Genomic DNA, 15,262 nt, shown 5'->3' with positions numbered 1-15,262 from the left:
GCAAAACAGCCAAACTCATCTAGACAAAATGACTGTCACTCATCCTATTTTTGATGTTCTTGCTCTATTTTATATCGAATTCCCTAGAGTGTAGAGTGTAATAAAAATACCAAACTACTGATACGAAGGGTGGGAGAGGGTGAGGTTAATTCAAATCAATTGAGACCAACAAGATTATTCATGGGAATCCAAGCAATGTTGTACCGTGATTTGTCAAGACCAGACTGGTGAAGTCACCATTTATCTAGCCCTGATGATCTTAAGTTGGGTTTCTCTTCTAAATTGAATTTATTATTTTACTTTTTCATCTGAAGAGTGTAGTTTCAGTGACCTTTGAACGTGATGCCTTTACTTAGCTGTGTCTAAGGAGCAAGAATAAACATGGCAAAGATGATTTGAAGGTGGCACTTTTTCTTTATTTGATACAGGCATGAGAAATATGATCATATCATGATGCTGGTCTTATCAAGAGTGCCTTCATACACTGCCTTTTCCCCTCCATCAGCATCTCACCTTCCTCCCATTCTCCTGAGTGAGCTACACTGACAACCTACTGTGTGAGTTTCCATGTGTTTTCCATACTTATATAATTCAAATTTAAAATTATATAATCTCCATATGCAGGAGGGTATGTCAATTGTGGCAGTATCAACATTTGGGGCCGGGTAACTCTTTGTCATGGGGCTCTCTGGTCCATTGCGGGATGTTGAGTAGCAACTCTCACGTCTACCCGCTAAACGCCAGTAGCATTCTCCCCCTAGATTTGACGGTCAAAAAATATCCCCAGGCGTTGCCAAATGTCCCACAGGGAGCAAAATTACTCTTGGCTGGAAACCATTGATATGAAGGCTATTTATACAACTTATTTTTTCATAAAAGGAATCATTTTGCACACTTTTTTGCATCTTGTTTTTCCCAATCAAAAATCATTGACAAATTTCTCACAAGTCAACTGTTATAACGCTATTTAATTATTTCTTTTTCTTTTTGTTTGTTGTTCAAACATAGTTGATTTGCTTTAAACCAATAATAGCCTTTCCAAAATGTCTCTTATTTAATTATTTCTAATGATTGCTTAATATTCTGTGGATGCATATAGCATTGTCCCATAGGCCTACTCCACCATTCTTTTATCAATGATTATTAACATGGTTTTCAGGTCTTGGCCTCCTAAAAGCAGTGCTTCAATGAACACTGATATATGTTCTTTTACAGATTCCCAGAAATGGAATTGTGGCACATATATTTTTAATTGTAATAGATATTGCCAGAATGCCTGATGATGGCATTTGGGGAAAACTTTAAAAACTATAGATTATATAAGACTGATATTATTCTAAAACTTTAATAGACAAGTCTAGATAGAAATGATTATTTCAATGATTATTTTTAGCCTGAAAAGAAATGTGGGTAAATTGTAAAATTTCCTTTTTATAGCTCTAAGAATTACAACTCTTTGTTCAGGAAGAAGTTCAGATGACCAGTTATCGGGTCTTTCAAACGTCTTGTTTGTCAAAGTTTTGAGTGAAGACATCAATTACAATGAACAAAACATGAAAGAGAACTTGTATGCCCAAAGTGCTACTTTTTCCATAATCAGTATAACCCATGGTAAGTATTTCAAGTCCATCCATGAAAATGCAATAAGGGGACTAAAGTTGAATTAGGTAATATAATAATAAAATATACCTTGTGAGTTTCTTTAGCGTTAATGGTTTCCTGAAACTCTGCAACTAACCTCATTAATCGAGTCAGCGTTGTCTGAGTAATTAAATGATTGATAAAAGTAGTTCTCTGCTTGATACATTGGACATTTTAATATACTGTTTTATTCCCAAGTCAACAGGTCAGGATAGCTTTTGAGCAACATTATTTGATTTGTTCCACATTTCTCTCCCCCCTCCACCCTGCCCCCTTTAGAGAGTTATCTGGTGAAAGAAAAAAGCTAAACCTGGCTTCTGAATTCCAAGATCACACCGCCTAATGGTAAGGAAATTACAAGTTGTTTTTTGGTGAACTTGACGGACTCAGCAATCTAGCAGTGGAGGAGTATTTCTGATGGGTGTTGTGCTGTAAGCAGATATTATCTTCTGTAAGTGGACACTGCTGGGTTCTTTCCTGTATTGGTTAGTGTATGGGGGAAGGATAGTACTAATTTAAAATTAAGCATAGTGTTTCTCTCCTCTTTATTAGGTTTACTTAAAAAAGTAGACATGTAATGCATCTGTTTTGCAAACTTTAAGCTTTGTGCTGAACTTCTTGGTTACAATGCATCAAAAGTGATGTACTAGAAGCTGTTGGGAGAAGGCGTGTGAACTCTGGAGATCCAAGTCTGCTGAACTTTGGGCTTTTGCCTGAAGCCTTTTGATATTATAGGAAGGTCCTGTTCCGTCAGTTTTGCTTTTGTGATGTACTTGGACTTCTTGGATTCTTCCTTTCTTTTAGATTTAGATCATTTCTCTTAATAAGTAAGATTCTCTTTATGTCACTCCAAGTTTTGTTATATGCCAACCTGCAATGGAGTAATTGCGTTTGTTGTATTTTTGTGTGATCTCTGGCATGACATTTATAAATAGTTTTAATTTAAAATAAGTATGTCACAAAATTATGAAATATTTAGGGAAAAGACACCTTAAAAACTATCACCCAATTATTTAGAAATAGCAAATATTATTGTTTTGCTACCAATTTCATATGGTTTCTTTTCATATTATACATACCGTTTGAAATTCTGACTTTAAATAACTTACCTTTAATGTGTAATACATGCAAAATTTTTTTTAAAACTTAAAAGTGACTAAATGAAATGTATAAATCTCTTCCTCCCTCCTTTGCCCCATGACAAATAATTCTCTTTCACAGAGACATCTGATATTTCTGGTTTTCTAATTTACTGAACCTTTCAGATTACTTTTGTTCTTTATAACCTCTTTCTCTATTAAGCAACATTTTAATGAACATTCTTACGCATATGTTGTTTCTCATATCTGTGAGTATTTGGATTGAAAGAAAAGGCTACCACTCAATATATGCAGCAATAAACGGTTTATTGCTTGTTAAACAAGGGAAAAGAGTGCTTATGGGATACAGTTCTATCAGAACAAAGCAAAAGCTGATCTTACATAGGGTTTGCGGAGCACTGAGTCCAGGAATTGACAGACTTCCAGAAGCAAGAGTGTTTAAGGATTGGTTGACCTTCAGCTGCAGAACCTTGGCATTCGCCATGTGCCTTTAAGAAGTGCAGTTACTAAATTGAATTTTCACTGATTGAAATGGCTTTGAAAAAAGTTGTAGTGGTGACTTGTTTATGTCTTAGGACTATGGCCAAAGAACAGTCATCTTTTTCCTTTCTTGAATTTAGAGTATAGAAACTTTAAATTGCCATCTTCATGAGAAATTCATGGGAATGGAATTGCTGGGTCAAACAGTACTTGCATAGTGTATTTTGATTGACTTCCAAGAGGTTTACGAATTTATGCTCCAACCAACAATGAATATGTTATTATCCCATAACATGGTGTGTCATCATTTTTGGTCTCTGTTAACCTGATAGGTAAAATACAGTACTGTATCTTCTTAAAATTTGAACTTGTCTGTTTCTTCGTATAAGTGAAGTTGAGAAACTTCATAAAAAAGCCATCATATTTATTTTCTATAATTTTTTTGCTAACGTCTGCCCATTTTCAATAGAGTTTTCTTAAATATTGATTATGAGGGGCTCATATATTAATTAGCCCTTTACATTAAGAGCTGCAAATATTTTCTCTATATATTGTCTTTTGACTTTGTTTATAATGTTTGTTCAGGGGAGAAGGGCATATAAAAGCATGCTTTTACATAGTTGGATTGATCAATTTTTTATTGTCTTCCAGGTTTTATGTTATAGTTGGAAATAATTTTTCATTTTGAGAATATAATATTTATCTGTGCTTTGTCCTAGTGCTTTTACAGTATCTATCATTCTTCTGGACTTTACATTGGTGTAAGTATGAGGGAGGATTACACTTTTTCAGGTAGTTTCTTTTTTTTTTTTTAATTATTTATTTATTTGTTTATTTTTTTATTTATTTATGGCTGTGTTGGGTCTTCGTTTCTGTGCGAGGGCTGTCTCCAGTTGCGGCGAGCGGGGGCCACTCTTCATCGCAGTGCGCGGGCCTCTCATTATCGCGGCCTCTCTCGTTGCGGAGCACAGGCTCCAGACGCGCAGGCTCAGTAGTTGTGGCTCACGGGCCCAGTTGCTCCGCGGCATGTGGGATCTTCCCAGACCAGGGCTCGAACCCGTGTCCCCTGCATTGGCAGGCAGATTCTCAACCACTGCACCACCAGGGAAGCCCTCAGGTAGTTTCTTAGTTGTCTCAACACTATTTGTTAAATAATACTTTATTTTTCCATTAATCTGAATTGTCATCTTTGCTTCAAACTAAATTTCCATAAATATGTTAATTTATTTTGGACTTTTCTCCTCTGATCCATTGAATTGTATGTTGACTTTTTCACTTAACATGATGCCATGTGCATCTTTCTGTTTGTTAATCAGGCTTCTTGCTTATCACTGTGGTGTTTACATCAAGCGAACGTTCTGTAATTTACTCAACAACTCTCCTTCTTGTTGCCCCACATTTAGTATTGGGGGAATTTTGGTTATGAACCAGCAAATTGATTTCCAAAACTTTACCTCTATTTATTCCATAAATAACCAGTTGTGAAGGCTACTCTCTTAACCTGGCATTATCTGGCCACTATACCTGCTGATGGACATTTCAAGAGTCCAGCATTCTGTCTTCCACATCACAGGTGAACATTTTCTCATCTAAACAAGAGTTAGCCCTCTAAGTGAGTTGGTAAGAAAAGGCTGACAAAAAATCCTTCAACAACCAAGCAGCTGCCATGAGATGGAAAAGAAAAATCTGTTGGATCTTTACCCTTTTCTTTTGAATTAGGACATCTAAAACTTAAAGACAAATGTTATACTCAGTTCCAAGCACTGGTTGAAAATAGCTGGCTATATGACTATTTTCTTAAGAATGTACTTGCACTAAAATCAATTTTTTGTGCAGATGATTCAGATACATTGGTTGAGCCATCATGGTGCCAAATTTGTAAGTGTGCAGGTGTGTATAAAAATATGTGGGGTGTGAATGTGCGTGTGTGTGTGTGTGTGTGTGTGTGCTGTATTCCCTAGAGGACAACACTGACATGTATGTGCTTCCTAGAGCTGTTCTAATTTTTATTCATCATACAAGAGATTCTATTGATTTATATTAAGAGAGAGAATAGTGTTATTAGCTATTCCTTTCCATAGCCACTGAAATGAAGTTCCAACTCAGAAACAAATTCCTTTTTCCTGGACTTAAGTTTGTTTCACTGGTTAGGGATGGCTACATCTGGAGCCAGACAGATTGATAAATTCATCTCTATCCGTACATATCTTAGAGGAAAGCTTCCTCTATAGGCATTAAGTAGTGTCTCTATTTGTTACTTAAGTGAAATTTGGGTTCCTTGTATGAGTCCCCAAATCCTCACTGGTTGTAAGTCATTCATCTTCTTACACTGGGATAGTACGAGCTCCTGGTCACAGGTAGTCAGTTACTCACCCAAGGTCATATGGCAAGTCACTGCTGAGGAAAGGAAGTGATGGGTCCGTAAGATAATGTCACAACTCTAAAGAAATGTCTTGTGTTGGTGAGGTAATGGTTATGAGTCATCACATGGACTCAGTGGACTCCAGAGAGTACGATTGCATAGGACTGTTTAAATTACTTCTCATCCTAAAATCCATAAAAATGTAGAGAATAAAGAATAACGAATGACTGGTTAGGTAGAGGTCTCCCACTTTGTTTCTGCCTCAGGCCAGGATCAACATTTTGGCTAAATTCAGAAAAAATGCATTGTCTTCTTCACTCCCATGAATATGCTATATTCTTCTTCCAAAAGGTTGATAGATGAAGGAGAGAAATAGAGGACGTGGTGATCCAGCAACTACTTGTTGACTCTATGTGGGCGTTTTCTAGTTATCACAGCCAATCTTTGTGATTTTAGACCACCATTTCTAGGATAGTCAATGATATCTCAAACTGGAGAATCGCCTTAAATTTCATGAGATGAGATGTCAGTAAAACTTGTTTCAGGGAAATAAAATGTAATGGTGATCAAATAAAGGTGTTTTTTTTTTTTTTAGGGAAAAAGGAGGGCACAAAGCCGATGGTAAATAGAGTTGCTGGAAAACCCCAGCGTTTTGCTCCATCACAGAGAAGATCCCAACTGTCCTGAGATCCTATAGGTTCCAACTTCTGAGGGTGGGCTATGAAGCCAGATTGTGTCTGGAAGCTGCCATCTGGAACTACGTTAACAACGTCTAGATGGGAGCTTGTCCTCTTTAGGGACTCTGGGATAAACATTAGATTCCCCATAAAAGAGTTGGAAATACAGGTGTCATTCAGGACCAGGCTGAACAAGTTCTCCACTTCAATGCTTTCTCAACATTTTCTAAGAACACCAATTTTGAGCCTCATAACCAGAGTCTGATTCAGTAATTCTGGGGTGAGGTTTGCTAATATCTATTTTAACAAGGGCCCCAGCTGATTCCAGGTTAAGGCTAAAGTTCTGGTGCTCTGTGGTGTAAACGTGATCACAATACAATAATATGATAATATGACCCGATTAGTGACAATAAGTGATTCATTTTCAGGTGATGATTTGAATTTTGTCAAGTTCACACATTACAGATCTGTACATCCATTCACTTCTATGTGCATATAAATACAAGCAAACAAATAACAAATGTATAATATGTTATCTATGAGGGAGTGAATTTATTTGGTATGCTATATTTAGGGGAAAAAATCAAGTTCTTGAAATTTGATGAGAGTCCATTTAAAATTCCTAGTTTTCCTAGAGACATTGGAGGGGGCTACTGAATGGTCCACCTTAAGATCGAAAAGGGCAAAAGTACAGAACGAAGGCCAAACAATGATTTCATTATACAAACGAAATGGGAAAACAGTGAAATTCTATCCATCCCTCAGGACTGACTCCATTTAGAGGTTAGAAGAGTGGCCTGGAATGATCTCACACTTATGGGCTCTATAGCCATCACTCCCGAGCAATTGTAGAAGGGTTATGACTAAGGATGAAAGAATCATCACATAAAGTTTTGAGCTTTAACTACCCTCCTGTTGAGTATATAAGAGATAAAATAATCAGTCCAGATGGCCCATCCCCTGGTGAATAGTGAACAAGGGGTAGCTAAGTAGGTGAGTGCAATCAACAGGGAAAACAAAATAAGAATGTTAGTAATGAGTTTCAGTTCAGTTTTAGGGACCAACTGTTAAGTACATTAGGTGATGTCACAGATATTCTGTGATGAAGAAGATGTCAGAAGGAGCTGGCTCAGGAAAGTTCTAAATGCACTAAAGAAGGATTCCTTCCATGTTCTTCATGGTCCATTGCAGTTTACAGGATTTTCCACATTAAAACAGGTTTCATGTTATCCAGGTTACAGATGAGGAAACTGAGTCTCATCGGGATGAAATGACGTCCAGCTTTTTATTGTCAGAGCCTCTCATTCAGCATCTCACTCATACACTTCAGCTCAGCTCCTGTTTATGGAGGACCAACCCTAAGTAAGGCACAGTGCTGGGTTTCAAGGCAAGTGAATGACCTCTGACAGTAAAAAATGGTTGCAGGAGCCCCTTACCATGCCTTGATCGTTCTTTAGTCTTCAGCAAGTCTGTGATGAATTCAGTGGAAAGACTTTGAAAATTGCTTAAAATTTTAATCATTAATATTGTCACAGCATTAAATTAGACAGATACCTGTGAAAGTGAACATTTTTTTAAAGGAGGGAGCTCCCCATTATGTTGATTCACTTTACAGGATGGCCACCTACAATGGATGTAACAGAATTCTGCCAACAAACCATTGTTCAATGCACAATAGATGCTAATTACTCAGGGAGATGCACTTTTTCAACAAAGAATGGCACATTTTAATTGCCTTTTAGTAAGATGCTTTGTCTCCCCCCCTCAGCTTTTTACATCCTTTATATTTTCTTCAAAAATCATCGCACTTACTCAGTTTGCTAATTTGTCAGAATAAGGTTTTATACAATTTTACTTACATACTTGGTCATGCCCATTTTTTATTTCTAATTTTATATATTTAAATTTTCTGTTTTCTATTTGACTAGACCTGCAAACTGTCTGATGGGTAATTTTTTTTCTACACAAAACCAGATCTTAGAAGTGTTTATTCTAGTACTTATGTTTTCTAATTCATTAATTTCTGCTGTTATTTTTTCGCTCCTTTTGTTTTACCTAAGTGTTTTTTTTTTGTATTTCCATTTTTTTTATTTTTTTTAATTTTATGGCTGTGTTGGGTCTTCGTTTCCATGCGAGGGCTTTCTCCAGTTGTGGCAAGCGGGGGCCACTCTTCATCACGGTGCGCGGGCCTCTCACTATCGCGGCCTCTCTTTGTTGCGGAGCACAGGCTCCAGATGCGCAGGCTCAGTAATTGTGGCTCACGGGCCCAGTCGCTCCGCGGCACGTGGGATCCTCCCATACCAGGGCTCGAACCCGTGTGCCCTGCATTGGCAGGCAGATTCTCAACCACTGCGCCACCAGGGAAGCCCCTGTATTTCCATTTTTTAAGTGAACAAGTAATTTTCATTCTTTCTGGTTTCCTAATAAAAGGCTTACATGTTATGAATTTGCAAAGTTAGTGTATAACTTTGTCAGCATTCCAGATATTTTGACAGATTGTTTGCACTCTCATTATTTTCTAAATAATCCTTAATGATGAGCTTGATTTTCACTGCAATCATTTTTTGTGCGAGAATCTGGACCTGTATTTTTTTGAGTTTATGAGCATATATAGCACAATGTATAAGTACTACTTTGAAAATTCATTGTAAACTTATAGGAAATATATTTTCCTGTTCTTCTTAATGCACAGCTTTTGCTGTAAACCCAATAAATCAATCATATTGTTATTTGAACCTCTTTCTCTCTCCGCCCCCTTTTTCCCATGGGGCATCTATATTTGTGTATATTTGTAAGAGATGGAGGAAAGTGCAGTAAAGTCTTAAACTAACTCTGTGTTTCTGTTAACCTCTCTTTGTGCCTCTGATAGTGTGTGATTGCTGTATTTTAAAGAATATTATTTGGAGCATAAAGATATATGGCTTTTATGCTTTTTGTCTGGATTTTATTATTATTACCAAAATAATGTAACTCTTTATTCCAAGAAATAACTTTTTCTTTTAATTCTTCATTGCCTGAAAAGAATATGGCAACCCCTGTTTTCTTTCTTTATATTCATTTTAGTTTTTTTTTGACATTAGCTGCTGTATCTTTGCCTAATCATTTAATAATACTCACCTCTCAGTTTTTTTAAAGTGTTAAAGCTTTTAGATAACATTAGGTTGAATTTGATTAGTTCACTATTTGAGGGAAGGTATTTTTTACTATGGTGGTTTAGGTGAAGAGTGTATGTTATTATTACTGATGTAATTGTGCTTATTGTCTTTATCTTGCTTTATGCTTGTTTAAAAAAAAAGCCTTCCTGTGTTTTCCCTAGCAAGTTTTTTTTTTTTTTAAATATAGGTATGTTTTCTTTGCTTTTTTTCCTCTAGTGATTCTGTTTTAAATTCTACTAATAATTTGCCTTAAGTTGTTAATGCTCATATCAATATTTCTGAAACTATCAACATAAAAAATGAAGCACTATTTACTCATTAGCTTCTATGTATCAATAAAATGAGGATATAAGTAGTCTTTTGTTCCCACATTTTATCCAGACCCACTACCCAGTTTTTCTTGGTGTCATCTGTGATTTTAGAGTTGGTTATTATTTTTAATGAGTTTTATTAAATTGTTACAATGTTTTCCTCTCATTAAGTTGAAGTATATCCTCAACAAACATATTCAGGGATAGTTGTGTGGTTTTTGAAAACATCATTCAGGTACCTCATATACAAATGGCAACTCCTGGGGCCATAGGATCCTTGGATAACATCTTTTTCCTTCAAAACTTGATGGATGTGGCCACTTCCCACTAGCTATCTATTTCACATTTGGTAGTGTATGTATGTCCACGCCACTCTCTCACTTCGTCCCAGCTTACCCACAGGGAGATCAGCTTGGTGCTTTGTGACCACCTAGAAGGGTGGGATACCCACAGGGATGGTGGGAGGGAGATGCAAGAGGGAGGACGTATGGGGATATATGTATATGTATAGCTGATTCACTTTGTTATATAGCAGAAATTAACACACCATTGTAAAGCAATTATACTCCAATAAAGATGTTAAAAAAAAAAAAAACTTGATGGATAAGGTTTCATTGTATGAAGGCCTTTGAAGATACAGGGGAGAAATCCAAAGCACTTTTCTATACATGACAGAATTTTTATTAAATATTCTGAATTCTGATCAAACTCTTTTTCTACCCTGGAAATTTTTTTTAAGCATTGGTCTTTTCTATTGATTTTGCCTGAAATGTACATGTTTTGATTAGCCAGCCCAGGCCTTGCTGCAGATCAGCCCACTCTGTAGAATTAGGGGGGAGTCACCACTTTTGCAGCATAATTCTTAAGGCCTTCAGGAAGGTAGAATGGGGTGGAGAGACACCAGTTCACTCAGAGCAGGACATCAGAATCCAATTTTGGCTTTGTCACTAAATGCCGTGTGAGCCACTGGACCCCAGGCGCTCATCTGTGAAATGGGGGTGTTGGAGAAGTTTCCCAGATTCCAGAACTGATGAAGGCATTCAACACAAAGAGGTAAACTTATTTGCTGTATTAGCATTGAAATCACTTTTTAAAATTGAGCTTACTGTTTTGAGTGAAAAAGAAAAGCTCTATGACAGAAAAGTTGTAGAACTAAACAGGTACTTTACATATTGTGGCAGGCAAGATAATGTCTCCCCAAAGATGTCCACATCCTAATCCCCACCTGTGAGTATATTACCTCACATGGCAATGGAGGATGAAGGTTGCAGGTGGAGTTAAAGTTGCTGATCAGCTGACCTTGATAGGGAGATTATCCTGGGTTATCCTGGTGGGTCCAGTGTAATCAGAAGGGTCCTTAACAGTGGAAGAAAAAGGCAGAAGAGGAGGTGAGACTGATGTGATGTGAGGGATGTGAGAAGTACTCAACCAATTACTGGCTTTCAAGATTGAGGAAGGGGCCGCAAGCCAAGAAAATGTTAGCAGTTTCTAGAAGATGGAGAAGTCAAGGAAACACATTCTCCTCTAGCAACTTCAGAAAGTAACACAGCCCTGCCAGAACCCTGTCTTTAACCCAGAGAGACCCACTGCAAACTTCCCACCTTCAGAGTTGTATGATAATAAATTTGTATTGTTTTAAGCCACTACATTTGTGGTAATTTGTTATAACAATAATCAGAAACTAATACACATATATTACTTTTTTCATCCTCACAACAACTCTTTGGTATATATAGGTGGTGTTACCTCACTTTGCAGATGAAAAAAAAATGGAGAATTGGAATGTTTAAGCAACTTTTTCAAGATGTCCCAGACAAGGCAGGATTCATTCAGGAATTAACCACAGAATCAACACATTCTGAAACCCACCATAGAGTTTCTACACTATTTTCTAGGAAATTATTTGGGAAAAAAAAAAAAAAAAAAGATTTAGCAAGAATATCCCCTTGTAGTCTCCTGTAAAGGTACATCTTCCGATATACCTAATTCAGCGTGTAATGCTCTGGTTGTCCTTAAGCACGAGAATGCTTACAACGCTTGGGATTTCAACTTCTGATTTAATTTCATTTTGCCATCATGCCTCATTTCATAGAAACACAATTTTCTGTGTATCAAAGGATTACCCTGGAGCTTTGTCATGAACATCAGACGGCATTGGTAAGATTAACCCTGACATCGTTCTCCAGATGAAACTGAGGCCCTTTCCTTAACGTAAAGTACCATCGGGAAAAACACAACAAGGACGGTCTTGCAAAATGGAGCAAGCTGGTTTCAGAATTCACAGAGTGTCCATCAGGCCAGGTAACACAGGACCGGGGAGGGCTGCCTACCCGGCTCAACTTCAACATCCCGTCTTTAAAGGCAGTGTTGTTCTGGTTTTCAGATTGGACTTTGCGTGCAAAGGCATCGCGGGCTCTGTATGGGTACCAGCACCCAAGGCCTCCTTCACTCATCCGACTTGGAGTCACTTTGGCAGCACGCAGTAGGGCTGCTGCCTCTTGGAAATGGGAAGGCTGAGGGTACATTGGGAATCAATGAGGGAAAGAGGAATACAAGACCCCAGGAGAGGCGCCAGCATGGTGAGCAAGCAGAAAAGCCTTTAGCAAGTGGGAGAGTGCTTGTTCACCAAGACCTCAGGTCACGGGGATGTGAGCTGTCTCTGGTGGGATCTTGACCTCTATATTAAATGCTTGGTGACTTAGAACTAGCAAACATATCACAATCTATATATTGAGTTTCTGGAGAGGAAAGTCAGGGCTGTATTCTATACAGTATAAGAATAGAGTGACAGTGTCTACTCTACCAGAAGAGAAGATCATGCTATTTTACATTTTTAAAGATTTATAATGACTATTAGGGAAGAAATTGATTCCAGAAAATGTTAAATGATGGTGTTTTGGCGACATTTCCATTTTTACTGCTGCAGTGTTGACATCAAAAAGCCCTGGGGGTGGCTTCTGCATTCCCATAAGGGTATTTCAAAGCTTTAGAAAAACAGGAAGGGGTCCTCATTCACCCCAGTGCCAACAGTGATGGAGAGAACAGGGGCTCCGACTATGAAATGGTTTCCATCCTTGCTGAGTCTATAATCTTATTTTATCAAGGTGAACATCAATTCTCTGATTCTCAGGACTTGAGAGAGAGGCATCCTGGTACTGGGGTCAAGTTAGGGGTTAGAGATTTATGGAGCCCAAGTCCTAGGTCCTAGGCCTGGCTCTGCTGGTAGCCAGCTGTGTGGACACATTAACCTCTGCACAGGGAACTCTACTCAATACTCTGTAGTAACCTATACGGAAAAGAATCTGAAAAAAATGGATATATGTATATGTATAACTGAATCACTTTGCAGTACACCTGATATTAAAATGACATTGTAAATCAACTATACTCCAAAATAAAATAAAAATTAAATTAAATTGAAAAAAAAAGTGAGAATGGTAAGCTAACTGAGCCCTAATGCCTCATTAGTTACAGAAAAAGAAATACATTTGTGATATGATTATAAACAGTGGATAATAGACATCTAAATGGTAAAGTGTTGACAGCAATTAATAATAATATTAATAATAATAATAGCTAACATTTTCTGAGTACTTACCATGTGCCAGGTTCACTAGATGCTTGAATTCTCACAACCACACTGTGATGATGGTCATAGTTTCTCCATCTTACAGATGAGGAGACTAAGGCTTGAGAGGCAGGTTTTGTCCAAGTCACCTAACGAGCTCCCGGCAGAGCCTGGTTTCAGACTGTGGTCTTTTGGGACCCTATGTCAGTGCATTCAATTGCTCTGCTTTGCTGCCCTCAGTGAATATGAACAATTTGAGGTAGAGGGCATGGACAACTAGGTTCCTAGGATAGAAATCAACAGTTCAAGAGCAAACCAGGATGAATCCTTAAAGAAGGAAGGCCCTGAATTACAGGGCTCAGTGAATCTGAATTAAAGGACAACTTAGGGTAGGGGTGGGACTGGAGAGAGGACAAATGTCCCTGCTGACATTCTTCATCAGTGTGACACCAGGCAGTGAGACAGACCCCCGATCATGTGCACACCTGTGCTTTAGATTTACATGGATTATCTGAGTATGAACGAACTTTAGAATTTTACCACAGTTTTCACGATGGCCACACTACATATAGTGAATTGTATGAAAACGTTTCATGGGGATTTGATACTTTTTTTACATGTCTATAATAAGAGATGGAGAAAAATCGCACACACTCACATCCTCAGAGTGCCCACTGCAGGCAATGAGGGATGGATGTTACGGGTGGGAGTCTCCTTCATGGTTTCAAAGGCTTTTAAGTTCTTTATTTGCAAATAACATTACATTAAAAGTTCAATTCTATGTCATTCAGTACAGAAAAGAGGAATTCATTATAAAGGCAAGGGAGGAAAATATTCTTCCTTTTACAGGCATAGAGTTCCCTTCTTCAACCTTCCTCCACTCATGCTTTAGTTTAGAATTTTCCTTTGTAAAAAGTTCTTGTTTCTCAGATCTAAGACACTCAGTAGTGGGCACGTCCAGTTATTCAACTGGGAGCATTTATATAAACTCCTCATTTTAAAATAAAGTAATAAGATTGAGTATAATCAGCTCTGGCTTCACATAGCCTCCTTATTTAGTTTGATCAAATCAAGGAAGCTCTAACCTTTAGCTACTATATTTCAGAAGCATGACTTTCTAAGTGGTGGTCAGAGGCGGCAGAATGCTGATGCCCTGAAGGGAAAACTACTGTTACTTTTTGGGTCCATGGTCATAGGATTTGCCCCTTATTTTATTTGATATTTTTGATGAACACATTTATGTGTTCACCACATTTTTGACATGGAGACTGGGACTTATATTTAAATCATGAAGACCTTAGTTTAAAGGCAATAGGAAAATAACTTTTTTTTTTTTTTTTGCATATTTAACGTTATAAACCTGTGGACAAAAATTAGAGAAAAAATCCTTCACTGTAAAAGTAGAATCCTACTTTTCTGATACTAGTAGGATAGGACCAACACTATGACAGGTTGTGTTGGATTTTACATAACGCCATAATTTACACTAGATTCAATTTTACCGCTAGCTTATTCATTTCATGGGATACTGAACTATCCTATCACTTTTGAGAAAGACAAAGCACTGCTTTAATATAACAGAGTTCAGGCCAGTCAGGTTTCATCCCCAGCTTTTGGTGAATTTCCAAAGGAAGGGCAGTGGCTAGGCCGCAACCCGTACGCTCGTTCCATGATGAGAGAATGGGCTGGGACCTCAGTCTTTTCCATATGGCCTGGGTTGCACCCTTAGAAAGGTTCATTCTCCAAGTGGTCAAAGAAGGGCAATTGTATCTCCTTTTTGGCATGTAAGTTCCTCAATTCTGAGGTAGTTAAGACACTATTATATAGAATTTAGTGAGAATTTTGAAATGGACACACAGTGAGCATTTCCACCTCAAAATAGGATAACAAGTGGTGAACATGTGAGTATGAAAACAAATGGCTATTGTTATAGGCTGCATTATGTCCCCCCAAAGGACATTGAAGTCC

General features: G+C 37.7%; 1 long non-coding RNA gene across 1 annotated transcript; it reads left to right on the top strand.

Moving 5' to 3' along the window:
- The first annotated feature begins 469 nt into the window (after positions 1 to 469).
- LOC137766060 (uncharacterized) lies at positions 470 to 1,982 on the top strand. Its single transcript, XR_011074267.1, has 3 exons — positions 470 to 557; positions 1,465 to 1,611; positions 1,921 to 1,982. It is a non-coding gene; the product is annotated as an uncharacterized lncRNA (long non-coding RNA).
- Positions 1,983 to 15,262: the final 13,280 nt, after the last annotated feature.

Source organism: Eschrichtius robustus, chromosome 6, assembly GCF_028021215.1.
Source record: "Eschrichtius robustus isolate mEscRob2 chromosome 6, mEscRob2.pri, whole genome shotgun sequence".
In the NCBI taxonomy this organism is placed as follows: Eukaryota; Metazoa; Chordata; class Mammalia; order Artiodactyla; family Eschrichtiidae; genus Eschrichtius; species Eschrichtius robustus.
Note: the sequence above shows the minus strand (reverse complement) of the source record. Positions and strands in the feature narration are given on the sequence as shown.